Below are 22,334 nucleotides of genomic sequence, written 5' to 3' on the forward strand. Positions count from 1 at the left end.
AAGGTTGCTGAGTATGTTCATATGGTGGGGATTCCTCAGCAGAGAGGTCGAAGTGGAAAAGCCTTCCCTAGAGGGCAGGGAGCTTGCAAGCCACTTGTTTGTTGCAGGCTGAAGATGCGTGCTGAGGTTAAAGCCAGCAGAGTGGTGTTTCTGAGCTTTTGTCTCAGTTCATCGCCTGTCCACGCAGAGCAGGATCTGCACCCTCTTCCCCTCTTCGATGGACAGGTGAAAATCAGCTCTGGATTCACCAGCTCTGAGCCCCGGTACGTGATCACGGTAATTCCCGTGCGATTTCTCTTGGGTGGAACCTGCCTTTTGAACCCCCCTCCGAAAAGGAGGCTCCTCGGAGGCCAGTCTCCGCCAAGGGGGGGGGGGGGTATAAATGAAGCCAACAACTAATCCCATGGGTCCCGAAAGCCAAAGGCCACCTACAGACAGTAGCGGAATAGACGAGGAACTTCCCCCGGACTTTTCCTTTTCCCGTGTTGGTTGGCGTGGGTTTGCATGGAGTTTTATTCAACGTAGAGAAAAAGCCTCCCCCCCCCTTGCAGTCTCCAGTGGTGCAGTCCGCCTCCCCCCTCCCCTCTGCATTTGGGGTATGCAGCCACAGAGCTGCCCTTTGCAAGGGAGGGAAAGGAGGGGGGTGGTCGCGGGGGTGGCCCTTGTGGGACCGTCTCGCGGGGCTGCGGGGCAGGAGCCGGAGCAGGGGGGCTGCCTGCCGGAGAGGCCGCTTGGCTGCACCACCCCTCGCCCACCCCCGTTAGGCGGGGAGGAAGGGGGAGCGCTGAAGCCGGGCGTGTTTGGAGGTGGCGGGGGGAGACATGCCTGGCGGCTCGGTAAGCGCTTCCCTCCGCGCCCCCCCTCCTTTTGTGCCGGGAGGTGCCCCCCCCTCCTGATTTACTCCTTTTCTGCTTGGGCCCGTCCCTTAAAGCCAGGGCTGGGGGGAGCTGTCCGAAGGGAGCGTTCTGCGTATGCTCAGGAGCCCCCTGCCCTTGTGGGCTTGTTGCACGTGCTCCAGGACTGAGGTCGGGCGCTGCAAACCGGCCCCGGGGGCCGCAATGCGTTGAAAATCAGCCCTCAAGCCGCCAGTTTAAATTGCAGACCGAAGACCCGGTTTGAAGGCGGCGCCGTAGCAGGCGGGGCGGCTCTTGCGGGACTGGCCGGCTTTGGGTTGCACGGACGGGGTGGGGTGGGGGTGGGGGTCGCATCTTGCAGTCCGCCCCCCTTGCTAGAAAGTCCTGGGGAAAATACCGAAAGGGGCCACGTGCAGCAATTGGGTGACTCTCTGGACTGATGATCACAGAAAGGCTGAAATCTGACTTGTTACAGAGGACTGTAAACTTGCCAGAGGAAGAAAGTCTTTCCTTAGACCGGTTGGTGCTGGGAGCCTTCGGAGGGAAGGCGACATGGTGGCCAAAGGATCCTTCCTCACTACAAAGATACAGGGCGTTCTTCTGAGTCCCACCCCTCTGAATACTTGTACTTATACCCCTTTTTAAATTGTTGTGACTTCATTTCCTTTCCCACCACTAACAGAGCACAGCAACGCCATGCATCCAATCTGCAGGGAGAGAATTCATACTGAGGGTGGAAATCTTGGGTCCCAACATGGGGTTTACTATCCAACTTTATTGTGCCGTGGGCAAATAATACTTCCTAACTATTCTCCCAAGTCCCACCACTCTGAATACATGTATTTATACAGCTTTTTTACATGATTGTGACACCCTCTCCTTTCCCACCACTAACATAGCAATGCAACACATCCATTTGTCTGCCAGAACTCAATTGCCTAGGTAACGGACTGCAATGGATTTGTGGCCTTAACTTGTAATAAGCACCTTCCTGTCATTCTGCTAACTCTTCAGGCAGGTACAAAAGTTCCTTCTTAGCTTTCAGCAAGAAAAAAATGGCACCGCTCATGCTGATAGGCACGTTTTTGCTTCAAGACCACGGAGTCAAGGGAGCTCTGTCTGTGCCTCAAAATCACGTAGGGTTTATAATATATTCTGGTTGCATGAAGGTCTGGGACCTGCTTGTTTTACTGCCACACCACACGCCCAGCCAGATGCCCCTGCCTTCGTGTCCATCCTTTCCCTTTTCACTCTTGGGGCGACCTTGGACAATTGTTCTCTCTTTTTCAGGAGCCTGTGAGTTTTGAAGATGTGTCCGTGTATTTCACAGAAGGGGAGTGGGCCCTGCTGGATCCAGAGCAAAGAGCCCTCTATGAGGAGGTCATGCAGGAGAACTACAGCGCCGTGGCCTCCCTGGGTAAGAGTCCCTTACTTACTCATTTCCTGGGCCCATGGATTCCCACCAGGGTCAGGCCTCAATATCCAATGTGGCAAGACAGTTTCCTTTGCTTTCCCCATCATACTGCTCTGGGCCACTCTGGGGTCCTTTGGAAGCTTATCAGTGAAAAGATCAGACATGGCAGACAAAGTTCCTTGAAAGTCAGCTTGCCCACTGTTGGCTGACCATACCCTGTGTTGTGCTCTGGTGCGGTGGGGGGAGCTCTGAGTCTGTTTTAGGGCCTGGTCTGGGTTGATGTGGGACACGATGCCACCCGGTTTTTCCCCTCAGGGCTCTAACTGGCCTGGATAAGAATAGAATCATAGATTTGGAAGGGACCACCAGGGGTCATCTAGTCTCAGTTTCTCGCTTGCCTGCACGCAGAAGGATCTGCACCCTCTTTCCCACTTCGATGGACAGACGAAAATCAGCTCTGGATTCACCAGCTCTGAGCCCTGGTACGTGATAGAGATACAAAAATGCTCCTGACCCTCTCTCTCTTTCCTTCCAGCTAGAAATGCAGGATACTTAGTTCCAAAGCCAGACCTGATCTCCCTCCTCGAAGGAGGGGAGGTGCTTTGGTTACCTGATCCACCAAAGATCGCCGAGAGGCAGGTGGCTTCAGGCTCCAGCTCAGGTAAGGAGTCTGCAGTGCCAGCTGAGATTTCCCTTGCTAATGCTGGTGGGGCCCAGTTCCCCTCCACCCGTGGCAGTATTAAATGCAAGCATTAATAGCTAAGAGGTTTGGCTCTAACCATTTCCAGTTGGTGCCCACCACTCTCTCATAGAATTGCAATGGCTCTGGGAGGCTCAAAAAATTGGGGACTCATGCTTGAAATGTTTTCAGTAAAACGTCTTCAGCTATATTTGGAGAAGAGGAATGTGAAGCAAGGATCAGTCATTTATTACAAACCTATATATTTCAGGATATTACCAAGTCACACAAGACACTTGTTTATTAAAAACCTGAAACAACCGTCTTTTGAGCCACTATTTATAGATGCATAATATCACCTTGTCATCTGCGGCTACATTGTCAGTATGTGCAAATCCACTGACTTCAGCTCCAGATTATAAAATTCAAGATTTTCTATCAAGCAGCTGGGTTTCTTTGGCCTCATGTCAGCTGCGGGTCATATCAAATAAAGCTACCATAACAGGCCAGTTTTATATTTGAATGAAATTGCCCCTCATGAATATGCAAACAGGCCCCCTTTCCAATCTTCTCTACCTTTCTAGTTTTTCTGGTGCGGTAATGGTTTGTTCGACCTTGATGGCCCAGACTAGCATGATCTCCGCAGAATCTCAGAAGCTAAACAGGGTCGTTTTTGGTTAGCACTTGGATAGGAGACCATCAGGGAAGCGACATTGAGGCAGGCAATGGCAAACCGCCATCTGAGCATCAAGCTGCTCTGGGCAACTCCGAGGTCCTCTGAAATCTTATCAGTGAAAAGATCAGACATGGCAGGAAAAGTTCCCTGAAAGTTGATTTTCCCACTGTTGGCTTACCAAACCCTGTGTTGTGCTCTGGGGCGCGGGGGGAGCTCTGAGTGTGTTTTAGGGCCTGGTCTGGGTTGGTGTGGGACATGATGCCACCCGGTTGTTCTCCTCGGTGCTCTAACTGGCCTGGGTTCACTCTTGTGAATTGGCCCAGAAACCTCTGTAGTGCTTAGGAGAACGGGGCTCTACCAGACCAATAAGGATGCTGAGTATGTTCGTATGCTGGGGATTCCTCAGCAGAGAGGTCGAAGTGGAAAAAGCCTTCCCTAGAGGGCAGGGAGCTTGCAAGCCACTTGTTTGTTGCAGGCTGAAGATGCATGCTGAGGTTAAAGCCAGCAGAGTGGTGTTTCTGAGCTTTTGTCTCAGTTCATCGCCTGTCCACGCAGAGCAGGATCTGCACCCTCTTCCCCTCTTTGATGGACAGATGAAAATCAGCTCTGGATTCACCAGCTCTGAGCCCCGGTACGTGACAGAGATACAAAAGTGCTCCTGACCCTCTCTCTTTCCTTCCAGCCAGAAATGCAGGATACTTAGTTCCAAAGCCAGACCTGATCTCCCTCCTCGAAGGAGGGGAGGTGATTAGGCTACCTGATCGGCCAAAGATCGCCGAGAGGCAGGCGGCTTCCGGCTCCCGCTCAGGTAAGGAGTCTGCAGTGCTGGCTGAGATTTCCCTTGCTGATGCTGGTGTGGCCCAGTTCCCCTCCACCCCGGAACAGTATTAAATGCACACAGAAATGGTTAGAGGTTTGGCTCCCCCTCTTTTAGCAGCCATTTCAAGTTGGTGCCCACCACCCTCTCTCAATATGTGCAATTCCATCCTTCAAATCCAGCTCCGGATTCTTAAATTCAAGATTTCCTATCAATAAGTTGTGTTTCTTTGACCTAATATCAGCTGTAGGTCAGATCAAATAAAGATACCACAAGAGGCCAGTTTTATATTTGAATAAAATGGTCCCTCATCAATATGCAAACAGACCCTCTTGCTGATCTTCTCTTTCTCGTTTTTCTGGTGTTTTAATGGTTTATTCGCCCTGACCTCGATGGCCCAGAATAGCCTGATCTCCTCAGATCTCAGAAGCTAAGCAGGGTTGGTCTTGGTTAGAGCTTGGATGGGAGACCATCAAGGAAGCGACACAGAGGCAGGCAATAGCAAACCGCCCCCTGAGCATCTCGTACCTTTAACACCCCATGGAGTCGCCGTGAGTCAGCTGCAGCTTGGTGGCTCTTTCCATCACCAATTGTTTGTTGTGCTTTGTAGGTCTCTGTTAGTCAAAAGATGGCCTTCAGATCCTCTAAATGAATGACATCGGCTGTCATCCTCATCAGATTCTCCATTCCTTGTTCAAGACAGGATTCTTCTTTAATCTTCTTGTTTATTCCAGCAGATAACAACCATCCAAATGAGAACACAGCGGAGCTTCACCCACCAAGGAAAGAAATTAAAATAATATTGCACAGAGTCCAAGAGAGCATTTCCAAACGTCAACAGAGAGGAGAAAATTCTGGGATGCCCTGTGGACCAGAGAGACCTCAAGGAGGGCAAGATGGAAAGAAAAGGGCTAAAACCTCTCGTCACAAGGAGAACGGTGGGAATATCAGCGAACCATCAGATGAGAAGAGAAGTCAGGGGAGTGAGAGACCAATGCCCTGCACAGCAGGGGGGCAAGAATCCTCTTCCAAAGATGGTAAGAGGGAAGGGTTCTTTGGCAGAAGGGTGGGACAAAGATAGCGGGAAAACTTTTAGAGCAGCAAAATCACCTGCGTCCTCAAACTGCAAATGAACGTCAGCAGTATCCCTTGATGATATCTTAGGTGCTGTGGAACATGGGCAGGATGGTGGTGCTGCAGTCACCTTGTTTGGGGGCTTCCTAGAGGCACCTGGTTGGCCACTGTGTGAACAGACTGCTGGACTTGATGGACCTTGGTCTGATCCAGCAGGGTTTTTCTTATGTTCTTATTTGCGAGCAATCCCAAAACTGGAGAGATATGGTATCTGTGTTTGACTGGAAACATCTCTAATAAATTTATTTCTCAGATAACATGAGACGAAGTAAAGTTCTACCTGGACTCTACTACCTCTGATTGTAGATGAGCCTCACATGGCAAAATCGTCTTCCAGGAAATGAACCTTCCTAAGTGTAGAAAACTAGCATGTCAAAGGCTTCTGTGCAACATGTGGTTCTGTGCATGCATGGTTTTTGTTTATTTGGTAAGGGGTGGATCCCGCAAGGCTCTACCCCCGGTTTGAATGGCTTGGATACAGGATGAGTGCGTCCTCTCCAATTCTGTGAGGACTTGGCCTGGGAAAAATGTCAAACTTCCCCTACCCACACGGACCCATTTTTCAGATTTCCTCAGAATTTCCTGGGTCAGCTTCTACTTCTAGTGAGGCAGTGATGTGGGCAGGTTCAGGTGTTACATTAGTCATGTCCCCCATGTGCTAAACAGCTGCTTTAGGCTTATGCCCAATGAGATTTTATTCCTACACAGCTGAGCCCTGGTTAAGGAATTCCTCAGCTCAGCTGTGAATGAAAACAATAACAACAACCAAAGGGATGCAGGAGCGGGAAGAAAAACAGAGCTTTGCTCTATCTTTTTGAAGGTGCTCCTTGTGGTAAAACCACCCTACAGGCTCTTGTTTATACCAAATGGAGTGAAGGTTTACTCTGCTGGCCCTGGTCTCAAGCAGCTGGATCTCAATGAGGATCCCTCCAGCTCTATCCCAACCCCAAAGAGGGTTTCCTCTCCGCTGCCACCAGCAGGCCACTAGAAGTACTGCAGTCTGATGGCTTTCCAAAGGACCCTATTTTCAAATTTAGAATCTCCTCCTTATTTCAGCCATCCTGGGAGGTTGGGGAAAACTTTGGAAGTCTCGCATATTAGACAAATTTCTAACTAGGCAGGCTCTCTCTGTTTCTCCCTTATAGTTTAATAATACTAATAAGAGTTGATTTTTATACCCCACTTTTCTCTACCTTGAAGGAGTCTCAAAGTGGCTGACAATTGCCTTCCTCTCCCCACAACAGACATCTTGTGAGGTAGGTGGGGCTTAGAGAGTTCAGAGGGAACTGTGACTAGCCCAGGATCACTCAGCAGGCTTCGTGTGTAGGACTGGGAAAACAAACCCAGTTCTCCAGATTAGAGTCCATAGCTCCTAACCAATACACCATGCTGGGTGAACCAGATATTACAAAGACGAAATAGCTCTAGTTTCAGGATTTTTTTTATCTTTTAAGCAGTGATTGGATACAACCAATAAAAGTGAGCCATTGAAAAAGGACTACAGATCTGAGCACAAGAAAAATCAAATACGTATAAATGCACATTTTCTTCAACGAGGTCTAAAACTTACCAATGTGGTGATCAGGCCTGCTGTAGGGTCAAATGCAGGAAATATATAAACCATCTCCCAACAATGATTTTTAATGAAATGGAACTTGGGGAGGCTGCCATTTTGAATGGGGGAATGGAAGTGGAGAGGGGCCTCTTGAGCCATTTCTCCGCTTTGATTGAAAGCTGCCCATAGTCATTTTGTTCCCCACTAGGGAAGAGAGAGGGTATAGCTTTTCTCCATGGCTGCGGAGGGTGCGATTTTGAGGAGAAAAGTGGTGGAAAAGGAAAGGGCTGAGCAGGACGATCCTTACTCCTTTTTCTACTGCTTTTAAGCTTGTTTTAATATTTAAAAGACCAGTGAGGAGATTTTTCATAAATCTCCTGCATCATCAATATATCTAGTTGTTACAGAGGTCATAAGAAAGGTCCTGCTGGATCAGACCAAGGCCCATCAAGTCCAGCAGTCCGTTCACACAGTGGCCAACCAGGTGCCTCTAGGAAGCCACAAACAAGACGACTGCAGCAGCACCATCCTGCCTGTGCTCCAAAGCATCCAAAACAATAGGCATGCTCCTCTGATACTAGAGAGAATAGGTATGCAGCATGACTAGTATCCATTTTAACTAATAGCCATGAACACCCCTCTCCTCCATGAATATGTCCACTCCCCTCTTAAAGCCTTCCAAGTTGGCAGCCATCACCTCATTTTGGGGCAGGGAGTTCCACAATGTACCTATGCGTTCTGTGAAAAAACAGCCCTAAGCGTCTTAACCGCTCCCCATAGGGCAGTTGCCCTTTTGGGGAGGCAAGACAGACCACTATCTAGGAAGCCACCAAGCTAAACAGTTACCTCAGTTGCTATCCTTTAGTTGACCAGAAAAGGGAGAGAATCCATTCATATAATTATTTTCCCGCAGAATAAACAAGAGGATCTGTAGGATGGCATCCTTTTGTGGTTCTAGAGTAGAAATGCATATTTAAAGATAACAGAAATGTGACATGATTGGAGTGTCAGATTAGGATGCTCTCAGCCAAATTAATGCTGTCAGCCAAATCAACCTCACAAAATATTGTCGAAGGCTTTCACGGTCAGAGTTCATTGGTTCTTGTAGGTTATCCGGGCTGTGTAACCGTGGTCTTGGAATTTTCTTTCCTGACGTTTCGCCAGCAGCTGTGGCAGGCATCTTTAGAGTAGTAACACTAAAGGACAGTGTCTCTCAGTGTTACTACTCAGTGTCTCTCAGTGTTACTACTCTGAAGATGCCTGCCACGGATAACCTACAAGAACCAACAACCTCACACAGTTGTTGAGAGGATAACATGAGGAAAAGAAAAATGAGGGAGAGAAGAATGATGGATTTGGGTCCATACTGGGGAGAGGTAGAATATAAATGATTGTTTTGTGTAATTAAAGTTGAAATCTGGGGGAGCAGAGAAAAGCAAGGTTAGTTGGTAAGTAGGGAGGACAGAGGAAAGCAAGGAAAGGGAAGAGGATTTTGGGGCTGCTTGGAGGAGAGAAAGAGGAAATAATGTGGGGAAGGGGATACAGGAGGAAATGGTGACCACATAAGTCCTTGTGGGATCCCTGCTTACAATGTCTAAAATTTGGTCCTTAGCTGCTACCTTCTGATGGGATGGGAACTATTGTTACTATGTTCTTCACTACTCTTCTCCCAAACAGGCACTGAGCAGGCAAAAGAGAAGGAGAAATCTCCGAAAGCAGAAAAAGTTCCATTGTTAACCCCAAAAGGGACAGCATTGCAATGGGTCAAAGAGGGAACTTCTCAGGATCATGGGGAAGGGGGACAATATGAGACTCAGGGAGGGCCAGGAAGGTGCCGACAAAAACGTCCTCAGAAAAAAGCCAGTCCTTGCGTGGAAAGCCATGATGACCTCTGTGAAGAAAGAGTGCAAGAAAGGAGTCACACAGATGGGACTCAGAAGCCACTCAAAGATCAGGCAAGAACCTCCTCCCTTCATACCAGCAAGACAACCCATGCAGCAGCACAACCGTTTCAATGCCCACACTGTTGGCGGAGCTTCAAGCATCACAATCAGCTCGTTATACACGAGCGATCACACACAGGGGAGAAACCCTATGCATGCTCTCTCTGTGGGAAAAGTTTCAAGTCTACATCAAACCTTTTTAGACATCACAGGGCGCACACTGAAGAAAGACCCTATAAATGTTCCAATTGTGAGAAAGGTTTTAAAGATGCTTCAGGCCTCAAAAGTCACAGAAAGGTCCACACTGGAGAAAAACCACATCCATGTCCAGAGTGTGGGAAAAGGTTTGGTGGTAAGGGGCATCTTCTTAGACACAAGAAAACCCACACTCAAGTGAAACCATTCAAATGCTCACACTGTGGAAAGGGCTTCAGAGAGAGAGGGAACCTTAGTGTTCATGAGATAATCCACACGGGAGACAAACCTTATAAATGCTCAGACTGTGGGAGAGGCTTTAATTGCCTGTCAAACTTCAGTAGGCACAAGAAAATCCATGGAGGAGAGAAACCGTATAAGTGTTCAGATTGTGGGAAAAGCTGGAGGAATAAGGCAGACCTTACACAACATAAGAGAATTCACACTGGTGAGAAACCTTACCACTGCACAGAGTGTGGGAAAAACCTTCGGAGCCGCTTAGGCTTTATAATGCATAAGAGAACCCACCGAGGAGACAAACCATATGAGTGCCTGGAATGTGGCAAACAATTCCATCATAGGTCTTCCCGTATTTACCATGAGCAGAGAATGCATAAATACCAGTGCCCTGATTGTGTGGAAAGTTTCAGTCAAAGTTCAGCCCTTCAACGCCATATAAGTAAACACACAGGAGAGAAACCATTTAGGTGCGTGCATTGTGGGAAAGGCTTTAATCATAGAAGAATACTGACTCAGCATGAGCTAATTCACATAGGAAAGAAAGCATTCAACTGTCTAGAATGTGGGAAAGCATTTATAAGAAAAGATAGACTTATTCAACATGAGAGAATCCACACCGGAGAGAAACCACACTCTTGTTCAGAGTGCGAGAAGAGCTTCAGCCAAAAATCATACCTCCTTCAACATATGAGAGTCCACACAGGAGAGAAGCCATACCAGTGTCTGGATTGTGGGAAGAGGTACTGTAGCAAAGCATCCCTGCAGGCACATGAAAAAGGACACACTGGAGAGAAACCATTTAAATGCATGGAGTGCGACAAAAGCTTTATTAATAGTCCAGGCCTCATAAGGCACCACAAAATCCACACCGGAGAGAAACCACACTCTTGTTCAGAGTGCGAGAAGAGCTTCAGCCAAAAATCATACCTCCTTCAACATATGAGAGTCCACACAGGAGAGAAGCCATACCAGTGTCTGGATTGTGGGAAGAGGTACTGTAGCAAAGCATCCCTGCAGGCACATGAAAAAGGACACACTGGAGAGAAACCATTTAAATGCATGGAGTGCGACAAAAGCTTTATTAATAGTCCAGGCCTCATAAGGCACCACAAAATCCACACAGGAAAGAAACCATCTAAATGCTCAGATGAGGGGGAAGGTTCCAGGAAGAGGACTGACCTGCCCCAATGTGAGAGAATCCATAAAGAGGAAAAACCTTTTCGATGTTTACGGTGTGGGAAAAAGTTTACGAAGAAAACACACCTGGTTGCACATGAGAAAATGCACGGAGGATAAGGGAAGCATTAGAAAAACAGGTGGAAGAGAATCTTTGCTGTGAGGTCATAGATAATTGTGGGTTGAAGAGTCTGTTGCGAGTTAAGCTTTGCCCGGCTCAATTTCCTCCAACAACAGGGATGATATTCTCTTTTTAATTCCTATGTGTTGCCCCAGCTTGGTTTGCTCACCAACCCCATAGCTTTCTGTGTCCACCGCAATATTATTTTATAGGGGCTCACATTACAGCATCATTTCTGGGTGCCAAAATGGTCCTTTGAAGTAAGCACATTGGATTCATATAACGGTGTGGTACCTTTGGAAAAGCTGAGTTCTCCAGATCTTTCATCTTCTCTACCATATTCCCAATGTTTTCCAAGGATATATCTCTACTAAGTGTTATAGCACCGTTACCTAAACTCTAAAGATTCTCTGCAAACTCACAATGAGTAGCATAACTAGAAAGTTGTACGGTTATATTTTCCTTGGGAAGCATGTTTGGACATGAAGGAAGATGCCAGCACATGGGCTGCACATGGGAAAATGCGCACATGATAAAGGAAGCGTTAGGAAAACAGGCCAAAAGGAAATCTGTGCTGTGAGGTCATAGGTAATTATGGATTGAAGAGTCTGTTGCGAGTTAATTGTTGCCCAACCCAGTTTTCCCCAACAACAGGGCTGATAGTCCCTCCTTAATCCCACTGTGAATTAATTCCTGTGAGTCCACCTCAGCTTCCTTTGTTCACCAACCCTGTAGCTTTCTGTGCTTGCCAACATACTCCATGGGCTAATCTGCAAAGCAGAGTATTTTAGATAGATTTTGTTTGACCAAAAACACACACACAAAAAAACTATTGTCAAATAAATCAACCAGAACTGAAGCATTTGGATTTTATTTTTTTTTATTGAGAAATTTAGACAAATATTACATATTTGGGGTATATAATGTAATGGAAGCATTTGATGAGTATGTGTATATGGTGAAGAATCATAACTGTTAACAACACTTGAGCTTCCTACATAAAGTTCCCCGTGTGCAGAGCAAAGGCCCTGCGAATCAAGCCAACTATTATTTTTAATGATTATACTGGTGATGTATTGATGCTGATTGCAAAACTTAGTTGGATGGGAAACACAAGATTCCTAAATTGAAATGGAAAGTCTGTAGGTATTATAGGAATTATTGGAATAAATACATTCTGGACTGTAATTATTGTTGTCTGTTAATCACATCTCCGGCATCATTTCTAGGTCCTAAAATGCCCCCTTGATGCAAGCACAGTGGATTCATATAACTGCATAGTGCCTCTGGAAATGCTGAGTTCTGTAGATGTTTCACCTTCTCTGCCATATTCTCAGTGTTTTCCTTGGGTATTTCTCCTTCTCTACCAGGGGTTTTAGCACCATTACCTAATCTCAAGAGATTCTCTGAAAATTCACAATGTAGCATAACTGGTAAATTGTAGGGTTATTTTTTTCCTCAGGCAGCATTTTTGGACGCTACTCCAAATTTATGATGTCTTGATGTAGACCTGCAACTCATCAGTGTTAAAAAAATATATTATTGGTACAGTCAATGAGACCAGTAAAAGCTATACAACAAAGAACCTCGCATGGCCAATATAAAAACAGCATTAAAAAAGATACATATATAAATAACTTTTCAGAACACTTAACATAAAAAGGGGATGGAGTGGGAAAAAGTGCAATAAATGCCAATGACATTATTCTAGCAGAAGAACTCATCAGCATTAGTTCCTCCTGATGTAACTAGAAGACACACCCAACCAATACAATGATTACTCCTGCCATAGTTATGTCTGGTTCTGTTTTATGGCTTCTCTGTTTAATATTGTGGTTTTCAATTGTAAGCTGCCTCAAGCAGGATTCTGAAGAGGTGGCCTAGAAATTTTCTAAATGAATAAATAAAATTGGGGTATTACTTTGCAAATGTGTGGGCTAAAGCTTCTAACTCAACCTTGTGAGACACACTGCACTCATCCCATACTATTTAATGTTATTCTGTATATTTAATGCAAGTCTGATTACTGAACGAGCCATTCTGTCTCTTGCCGAAAGCATCACAGCAATACTGGATGAAGCAGCAGCCAGAATGATCATCCTTTTTTGGAAAACTAGCCAAAAGCAGATTGATAAGAAATGTCTTTCCTGTTCCCCCCGGAGTGGCATCTGTGAAAATTGTGGAACTCACTGCCACAGGATGTGGCGAGGGCTGCCAACTTGGAAGGCCATGAAATGGGAGTGGAGAAATTCATGGAGGGCGGGGCTCTCAGTGGTTTCTAATGATGGAGATCTGCTCCCTCCAGTTCATATCTGTTACTGGGGAGCCCAGGGAGGTGGATGCTGTTGCAGCATTCCTGCCTGTGGGCTTCCTAAAGGAGCTGGTTGGCCACCATGTGAACAGACTGCTGGACTTGATGAGGCTTCAGTCCGGCATCCTGTGTGGCTCCTCTTACATTCTTATACCACCTGCCGTGTTGAAAACAAGACCACTGTTCCTTTGGTCCCATTATAAGTTTGGATAGACTCAGATAAAGAGTCCAAGCTGTTCAGGATCATATGTAATCTCTGTGACAAATTGTCTTGTGAGTGCGCTAATGGTCTCCTCTTTGTATTTCTGGGAAGGCCAAATGTTTTCAAATGAGAGCCAGCCATGGCTGGAACACAATCGTCAGTAATTCTGATGACTCGAGTAGCAATTGGGTAGTTATTTTTTTTAATTATCTCTCTGCCTTTCCACCCCATTCAGGCCCCCCCCCAGGTGGTGAACATTAGAACGTTTCAGATATTAAAAGACTTTTCAATTGCATGGAAATATTTAGAACAACTGAAACATATAAACACATGAAACTATACAAGCAGGAAGGATAAGAACGCCAAGCCAAAAAAAAAACACAAAACCTGTTCCCCCTCTAGCGGAAGCCAATGATAGAGGGAGAGCAGTCATGTCCAAAGTCCGGCCTGGGGCCCAATTGCGGCCCCTGGGCCGGTTTAATACGGCCCCCCAGCCCGTTTTGCAGAGAGAGAAAAGGGGGCGCGTGGGGGCTGCGCCTGTGCTTTGCATCCCCGACCGAGGGGGCAACGCTTGGGCGGAGGGTCACCTCGATTGGCTGTCTCAGCCCCACCTCCCGGAATGAAGGCCAGTGAGTCCTTCCTTCTTACCCAGAGCCCGTGTGTTGTTCTTGTGAGGGTTTCCAACCTCCCTGTGCAGTTTCCATAAAATCACTTGCTCAGACGACCATTCAGAAACAGGTAAGTTTATTAGAAAGCTTCAGGTATGACTGGGCCCTTACAGGGTCAAAGTTGCAAGTGCTAGCTTTTCCAAAAAGCAAGACTATAAACAATTCTACACAGCAGATGCCAGTTACATGTTTTGAGAACCATGAGATAACCGTGGCAGACCATGCCTAGCACAGGAACATCAAAAGGTCCCAAGAAGCTCGCTATTGCAATCTACAGAAGCCAAGGCCAGAGCAAGCAGGAGGGAGGCAGGGAGGGACATTCCAGCTTGGGGCCTGCTTGGGGTTTACAACAGTAACAGCCTGAACCAAAGTTAGCAAAGGTCTGTCTTGCTGCTTATACGAGCAAAAACAGAAGCACACAGAAAAGAAGCATTACAGTTCCTCACAGTTCTGACGCATGGAAAAGCAGCAGCAGCTCCTCCCGAGTGAGTCAAGGGGGATCCTGAGGATGGGTTGGGGGGGACTCGAGGGTGGGAAAAGTGGTGGGGGGAAGGGAAATGAAAGGGAGGTCAGAGGCTGGCCCCAATCTGGGAGAGGAAAAACACACACACACACACACAAACACCGAAAAGCCTGGGGGTGGGGGGGCTTCTCTGTCTGGTTCTCCTCTTTCCTCCTTCCTCTCTGCAGAAGGCTGGGGTGGGGTGGGGGAGATGCAGCCCCTTCCCTGCATTGCAGAGGTCTCACGAGGGATCCAGATTTGCAGGGTGGGTGGGAGGGAGGAGGGGAGAGACTGGATGGGTCTTGGGTGGGGGGGATTGTGAGTCAAGGAAAGGCAGGGGGGAGAGGGGGCTGGATTTGGGGGCAGGGAGTGTTTGGAGTCAGACCCCCCAGCAGGTTCTCTCCAAGGCAAGTGGCTGCTTCGAAAGAAGGGATGGGTGGGGGAAATGAATGACTCCTGGCATGTATCGTGTTTGGAAACGATGTGTGTTCAGACTGGGCCGAGTCTGCAGAGGACACCCATGTTCATTCCGGAGGTCAAAACCCCGAGCAGAGAGCAAAGAGGTCAGAAGGAAAGAAGAAGAGAAGAGTTGGTTTTTATATGCCCACTTTCTCTACCACTTAAGGGTGGCTTGCAATCGCCCTTCCCCTCCCCACAACAGATACCATGTGAGGTGATGTGCCTGCATTATTGTATTAATTCCCAATGACAATAACACAGTAGGAGGTTGAAAGTTTAAAGCAGTTGTTTATTAGGCCTAATATACATACCGGGTGAGAACTGCCCCAAATGCGCAGGACACTTCACACACTGAACAAAGGATTGCAAGAACCTTTATCACTTCTGGTCAGGGGCGTTACAACTGCGTAGATTGGGTGTCTACTCCAATATCTCATTAGAATAGCCTATAGATATTGCCCGAGGCTGTCTCTAAGCAGGCACTTGGTCTTGTGATCCACATTCCTAACAGTGAAGGTAAGACACTGTTTTTCTTTACTGGGGAAAGACCGTACCAGGCAAGTATGTAATCTGTTGGCTTCTTATAGTTGTGGATGCCAACGTTCTCAAAGCCTCCATGTGTGTGCAGAATATATATGTGTCTGCTGCTATGCTCTATACCTGGGCATAGCACCTCATAACTCTATGTGTGTTCATACATGTGAAAGAATATACGTTTTCCCATATAAATGAAGTTTATAGGCACTTCAGAGGTAGGTAAGGCTGAGAGAGCTGTGACTAGCCCAAGGTCACCCAGCTGGCTTCGTGTGTAGGAGCGGGAGAAACACATCCAGCTCACCAGATTAACCTCCACCGCTCGTGTGGAGGAGTGGGGGAATCAGACCCGGTTCTGCAGATCAGACTCCACCACTCTTAACCACTACACCACGCTGACTCTCATGGGGAGGAAAACTCCACATTCCTCCCTGCACGGGAGATGTCAGAGTGTTTGAATCTTGGACTCCATGAGAATGAAAACCAGTTTATTTCCTGGCTCAGATGAGGGGAGGACAGAATACCCCTGGCATGATTGAAGGGAGAGAGTCGACAGTCCCAGAGAGGCACATGAATGGGGGGGGGGGAGTTCCTGCTCCCTCCCTACACAAGGAAGGTTGGAGATTTAGAAGCTGGGGGGCATCCGGTGAGCTGAAAGGGGCTTTGGGGAAAGGAAGGAATGTAGCCATGGTTTTTGTGGTGCAGTCATGGGCATAATAAGTATGCCATTGACAATAAACTTTGCATAAAATAGTTAATTTGCATTTAATTAATTTAATTAAGAATGTCAGGCAAAATGGTTGGCCCTCACGCATGTTCACTTCATCAAATCTGGCTCTCTTTAAAAAAAGTTTGGACACCCCTGAGGGAGAGAGACAGATCTTTGGGTGAGGGAGAGTACATCATTTCACTCTCTGGATTTTATATTCTGACTTGATTTGAAATGGAAAACACTTGCAGCACACTAGCGAACAGATTTTTATAGCGCTTTCAGAGGGTAGCCATGTCAATGTGCAGTAGGACCGCGAGATTTGAGTCAAGGAGTGCCTTGGAGACCAGGAAGCTTTTCCGCGTATCTGGGGAAGGGAACTTTGACTCTGGAAGCTGAGAGCCCAAAAAGTCTCTGAGGTGCTGCTGGACTGGAATCCAGATGTTGTCACATTGGAGGTGACTCCGTGACTGCTGATTCCTCAACACTCTTACTCTGTTGAGCATCATCTTTGAGGCGGCCTCTTGGGTGGCAAAAACTTGTCTGAAGGTCTGTGTTGTCAAGGAGGGGGATATACTGCCCCACTCCCTGCTGGCGCAGCCTCCACCTTTCTGGCCAGGAGGAGGTAAGCCGCTGAGGGTCCCCCAGGGTGAAGCTTGACTCAGGCGAAGCCATGTGGGGTGCCTCATATAAAGCACCCGACTGCCAGCCTAAGTTGAGCCGGTTTCAGCCTGGCTGGAAAGACCCGGTAAGAAAAGGACGTGGGGAAGGAGTCTTGATCCTGCGCACGGAGGGAGCGGCAGTTTCCCAGACGCCGCAAGGAATCGGCTGGCGGAGAGTTGTGGCTCCAGGAAGGGTTCCGTGTCTTGCAGATCCAGTAGCGGATCCAGTAGCGCTCAGGATCAGACCCGCGTGGTTTTCTTGGCCAAAGGGCATCTACTTGTTGAACCCCCCCCTCCGAAAAGGAGGATCCATGGAGACAATGCTCCATCATGGGGGGGGGTTTAATAAAAGAAGCAAACCAATAACCCCATGGGTCACGAAAGCCACATAAAGTCAGCAGCGGCTCTTGAGGACTAGACGAGGAACACCCCCCGGCCTTTTTCTTCTTTCCCGTGTCGGTTTTCATGGAGTTTTATTCAATGCAGAGAAGAAAAAAGCCTTCCCCACCTCCTGCAGTCTCCAGTGGTGCCGTCCCTCTCCCCCCTCCCCCCTCCCCAGGCAGCTACAGAGCTGCCCTTTGCAAGGGAGGGAAGGGGGTGGCTCTCTTGGGACCGTCTCGCAGGGCTGCGGGGCAGGAGCCGGAGCAGCGGGGCTGCCTGCCGGAGAGGTCGCTTGGCCGCCCCCCACCCTTCGCCCCCCGAAATGCGGGAAGGAAGGGGGAGCTCTGAAGCCCGGCGCCTTTGGAGACGGCGGGGAGACGCGCGCCCCATGCCTGGCGCCTCGGTAAGCGCTTCGCCCCCCGCCTCCTTTCGTGCCGGGGGGTTCCCCTCTCCCGACTTACTCCTTTTCTGCTTGGGCTTCAAGCAAGGGCCGGGGGGCTGTGCCAAGGGCGCATTCTGCGTACGCTCAGGAGCCCCCTGCAGTTGTGGGCTGGTCTCCTGCGCTCCAGGACTGAGGTGGGGCTTTTGCAAAATGCGGGGAAATTCAGCCCGAAAGGCGCCCGTCTGAGCTGCACACCGAAGAAGACCCGCTTGGAAGGCGCCGCTGTAGCCAGCGGGGGGGCTCTGGCGGGGCTGGCCGGCTTCGGATTGCAGGGAGGGTCGCCCCCCCCCCCACTTGCTAGAAAGCCCCTGGGGAAAGCCCAGGGCTGCAGTCGGGCGACTCTCTGGGCTGATGATCACAGCGAGGCTGAAGTCTGGTTTGTTATGGACGAGCGTAAATTTGCCCCAGTGAAATTTGCCCCAGTGGGAAAGGAGGCTTCTCCCAAGCCTGCTTTCCATGTGCAGATGTTTTGATGCGGTGGCAAATGAGTGCCGGTGTAGAAAGGCTCGGAGCAGAGATCTCCCAAAGCCCCCCCCCTCTGCCCCCCACTCCCTTGCTCCACTGCAGAGCTTTACCTTGTAGTTAGATCAAATCTGCCAGGGGCACTTTATTGAAAAGCAGAAGTGTCTGCAGGGAGAGAATTCAAATCGATGGTGAAATTCTTGGGCCCCCACAAGGGGTTTCTTATCCAAATCGCTTACTTGGAAGCAGTAAAAGTTTTGAGACAACTTTATTGTGCCCTGGCCAAAGAACTCTTCCTAGCTACGAAGTCGCAAAGCATTATTTTGAGTCCCACCCGTCTGAATACATGTACCTATAAAAAAGGGTAAAGGTCCCCTGTGCAAGCACCAGGTCATTCCTGACCCAACGGGTGAGGTCACATCCCGAGGTTTCCTAGACAGACTTTGTTTACGGGGTGGTTTGAAATCAACTTCCGTTGGGATCAAGCTCAGGTCGTGAGCAGAGCTTGGACTGCAGTACTGCGGCTTACCACTCTGCGCCACAAGGCTCTACGTGTACCTGTGTGTGTGTGTAAAGTGCCGTCAAGTCGCAGCCAACTTATATCAACCCCTTTTGGGGGGTTTCATGGCAAGAGACTAACAGAGGTGGTTTTACCAGTGCCTTCCTTTGCACAGCAACCCTGGTATTCCTTGGTGGTCTCCCATCCAAATACTAACCAGGGCTGACCCTGCTTAGCTTCTGAGATCTGTACCCCTCTTTAAATAATTGTTACATTGGGTGAAAACGCATGGTCACTTTAGTCTCCTTTATTCCCTGTTTTAGCCAGGATCTGTCAGATGTCTGTCCCTAGCATCCCCTAAGCACGCACGCTCAGGCAGGTGATCCTAAGCAATGTAAAAAGACAGATAGAAGAAGTTGACTGCCTTACACGCAGGTAAGGCTGCTAATGACTCTATGCATGTAGGTTACAGTTTAAAAGCATTCTAGGCTGAGAAAGTAAAATAAAGTGAAACCATTCTGAGATAAGCGATTCCCAGGAAGGGAAGCCATAACATTGGCACATCTGTGGTAAACAGGATAAGCAGAACTGTACACAGGGATTGCAGGCATGGGAACCCAAAAGCTTGTCATGTAGCCAGGACTTGGCCTACTCATGTCAAGAGCCTTACTCCAGCTACCAGCAAAGGCCTGACAGGATCAAACGCATGTTCGGCGAAAATACATGGGTTCGATCCTGGCTGAATCCTGGCTGAAACGGAATAAAGGAGGCTAAAGTGACCATGCGTTTTTGCACCACTAAGGTAGCATAGCAATTCAATGCATTCAATCACCTACCAAAACTCGCTTGCCTGAGTAATGGCCTACTATGCACGGGGCAGGAGGCGTGCAGGCATGGGTTGGTGACAGTGGCCCCTGCCAGGAGCTCTGGGCCCTGATAACTGCCCCACCTCAGGATATGCTGATATTGGGCCTGTGGGGAGGGGGGGAGATGTCAGTTGTATTCTTCAGCAGTCCCTCACTGATACTTCCTAATTTACATAAGACCCTATGAAATGCCCTGCTGGATCACACCAGTGGTCTATATACAGCAGGGGTGGGGAACGTCAGGCCCGGGGGCCATTTAAGGCCCGCTAAATCATTTGGTCTGGCCCTTCATGGGTCCTGGCAGATCTCTAGCTCAGAATGATCTAAGACTGGCAATGCACCCCCTCCGGCGGACAAGAATAGCTTCTATTCAAGGATGTGAGTTTATTTTGCCAAGAAAAGGAAACTTTTTCCCCCTTGCAGAAGAGTCGTTAGTTTTGGAGCTGCTAGGACCTCCCAATTAACCCTTTCCCACCCGTGGAGACACATATTCCCTCTGTACTACAAGAGGGCTGGGGGTGGAAGTGGCAACAATGGAGAGGTTAAAGGGGGCAGGGCCAGGATGCACGGGGTGGGGGGGAGTTCTTAGCCAGTGTATCCTCATTTCATCCCTGCAGGCAGAGGTAGAAGGATCCAGTAGTAGAATCCCACCAGACCATGCCGAGCAGGAGCAACTCCGGCGTGTGGCTGAACGGCTACACCCAGCCGGTGCAACAGACCATCCTGTGCTTGGGGCTTGGTCGGCTAATTCTTAAGTTGATAATTTTGTATGGCTCAAGAATGATGTTATAAATATCCAAATGGCCCTTGGTGGAAAAAAGGTTCTCCACCCAGTTTACTTGCTCGATGACTAAAGTAGTGTTTCCTTTTGTCTGTCCTGTATCTATCGCTTATCAGCCTCATTGGATGCTCCTGAGTTGTAGTATTATGGGAGAAAAAAGCCCCTCTGTCCACTTCCTCCACTCCATAAACCTCTGTCAGGCTTCCCCTTAGCCTTTTTCTTTTTCCTAAACAAAGAAGTCCCAGGCTGTCCAGCCAGCTTTGGCTGCAGACTGGGTTTTTTCCGCACACACCTCATGACTAAAGCTTCTGCTGGCCTTCTGAGATGATCCCAGGGGCGACCTTGAACAACTGTTCTCTCTTTTTCAGGACCCCGTGAGTTTTGAAGATGTGGCCGTGTATTTCACAGAAGAGGAGTGGGCCCTGCTGGATCCAGAGCAAAGAGCCCTCTATGAGGAGGTCATGCAGGAGAACTACAGCGCCGTGGCCTCCCTGGGTAAGGGTCCTTAACTTACTCATTTCCTGGGCCCATGGATTCCCACTAGGGTCAGGCCTCAATGGCCAATGTGGCAAGACGGTCTCCTTTTCTTTCCCCATCAAACTGGCTCTGGGCCACTCTGGGGTCCTTTGGAAGCTTATCAGTGAAAGGATCAGACATGGCAGGCAAAGCTCCCTGAAAGTCAGCTTGCCCGCTGTTGACTGATCGTACCCTGCGTCGTGCTCTGGGGCAAGGGGTGGGGGAGAGCTCTGAGTGTGTTTTAGGGCCCGGTCTGGGTTCGTGTGGGACATGATGCCACCCGGCTGTTCTCCTCGGTGCTCTAAGTGGCCTGGATTCACTCTTGAGAATTGGCCCAGAAACCTCTGCAGCGCATAGGGGAACAGGGTTCCTCCAGACCAATAAGGTTGCTGAGTATGTTCATATGGTGGGGATTCCTCAGCAGAGAGGTCAGCGTGGAAAAGCCTTCCCTAGGGACAGGGAGCTTGCAAGCCACTTGTCTGTTGCACGCTGAAGACGTGTGCCAAGATTAAAACCAGCAGAGTGGTGTTTCTGAGCTTTTGTCTCAATTCATCGCTTGCCTACGCACAGCAGGATCGGCACCCTGTTTCCCTCTTCGATGGACAGATGAAAATCATCATTGGCTTCACCAGCTGTGAGCCCCAGTATGTGCTCTTCACCCTCTCTTCTGTTTCCTTCCAGCCAGAAATGCAGGATACCCAGTTCCAAAGCCAGACCTGATCTCTCGTCTCGAAGGAGGGGAGGTAATTTGGCTACCTGATCCGCCAGAGACCGCCGAGAGGCAGGTGTTTTCAGGCTCCAGCTCAGGTAAGGAGTCTGCAGGGCCGGCTGAGATTTCCCTTGCTGATGCTGGTTTGGCTCAGTTCCTCTCCCCCCCCCCCCAGCAGTACTAAATGCACACATAAATGGTTAGAGGCTAGGCTCCGCCTCCTGTGGCAGCCATTTCCAGCAAAGGCCCTGGGAGGATCAAAAAATTGGGGACTCCTGCTTGAAATGTTTCAGTAAAACCTCCTCAGCTATACTTGGAGAAGAGGAATGTGAAGCAAGGATCAGCCATTTATTACGAACCTATATATTTCAGGATATTATCAAGTCACACAAGACACTTGTTTGTTAAAAACCTGAGGCAACTGTCTTTTGAGCCATTGTTTATAGATGATGTAGCGGGTCAGTGTGTTTCAGTTGACTATGCTCTTAGAATCGACCCCTTCCTGAGAAGTGGTATGTTTTCTTATTCAGTTCGTCACCTATTAAGCAGGACTCAACTTATTTACTCACAAAAGTAAGTCTTCTTATTGATTAGCTCCAATGAAATAAATGTGTATATATATATGTGTGTATATGCAAGTATTACAAAGTCTTAAAAGCAATAACAATGTATACAGTAAAGCAAGCAAGTTCTACATACTATTTAGTTTTAAAATTCAGTACTTAAAATATAACAGTAAAGGTCTGATTTAGTTAAAAGAATCTGATTCACACTATCTAGAATAGTATATAAGTAAATCAATACATACCAAGCCAATCTTCTTTGAG

Source organism: Euleptes europaea, chromosome 1 (assembly GCF_029931775.1).
Source record: "Euleptes europaea isolate rEulEur1 chromosome 1, rEulEur1.hap1, whole genome shotgun sequence".
Classification (NCBI taxonomy): domain Eukaryota; kingdom Metazoa; phylum Chordata; class Lepidosauria; order Squamata; family Sphaerodactylidae; genus Euleptes; species Euleptes europaea.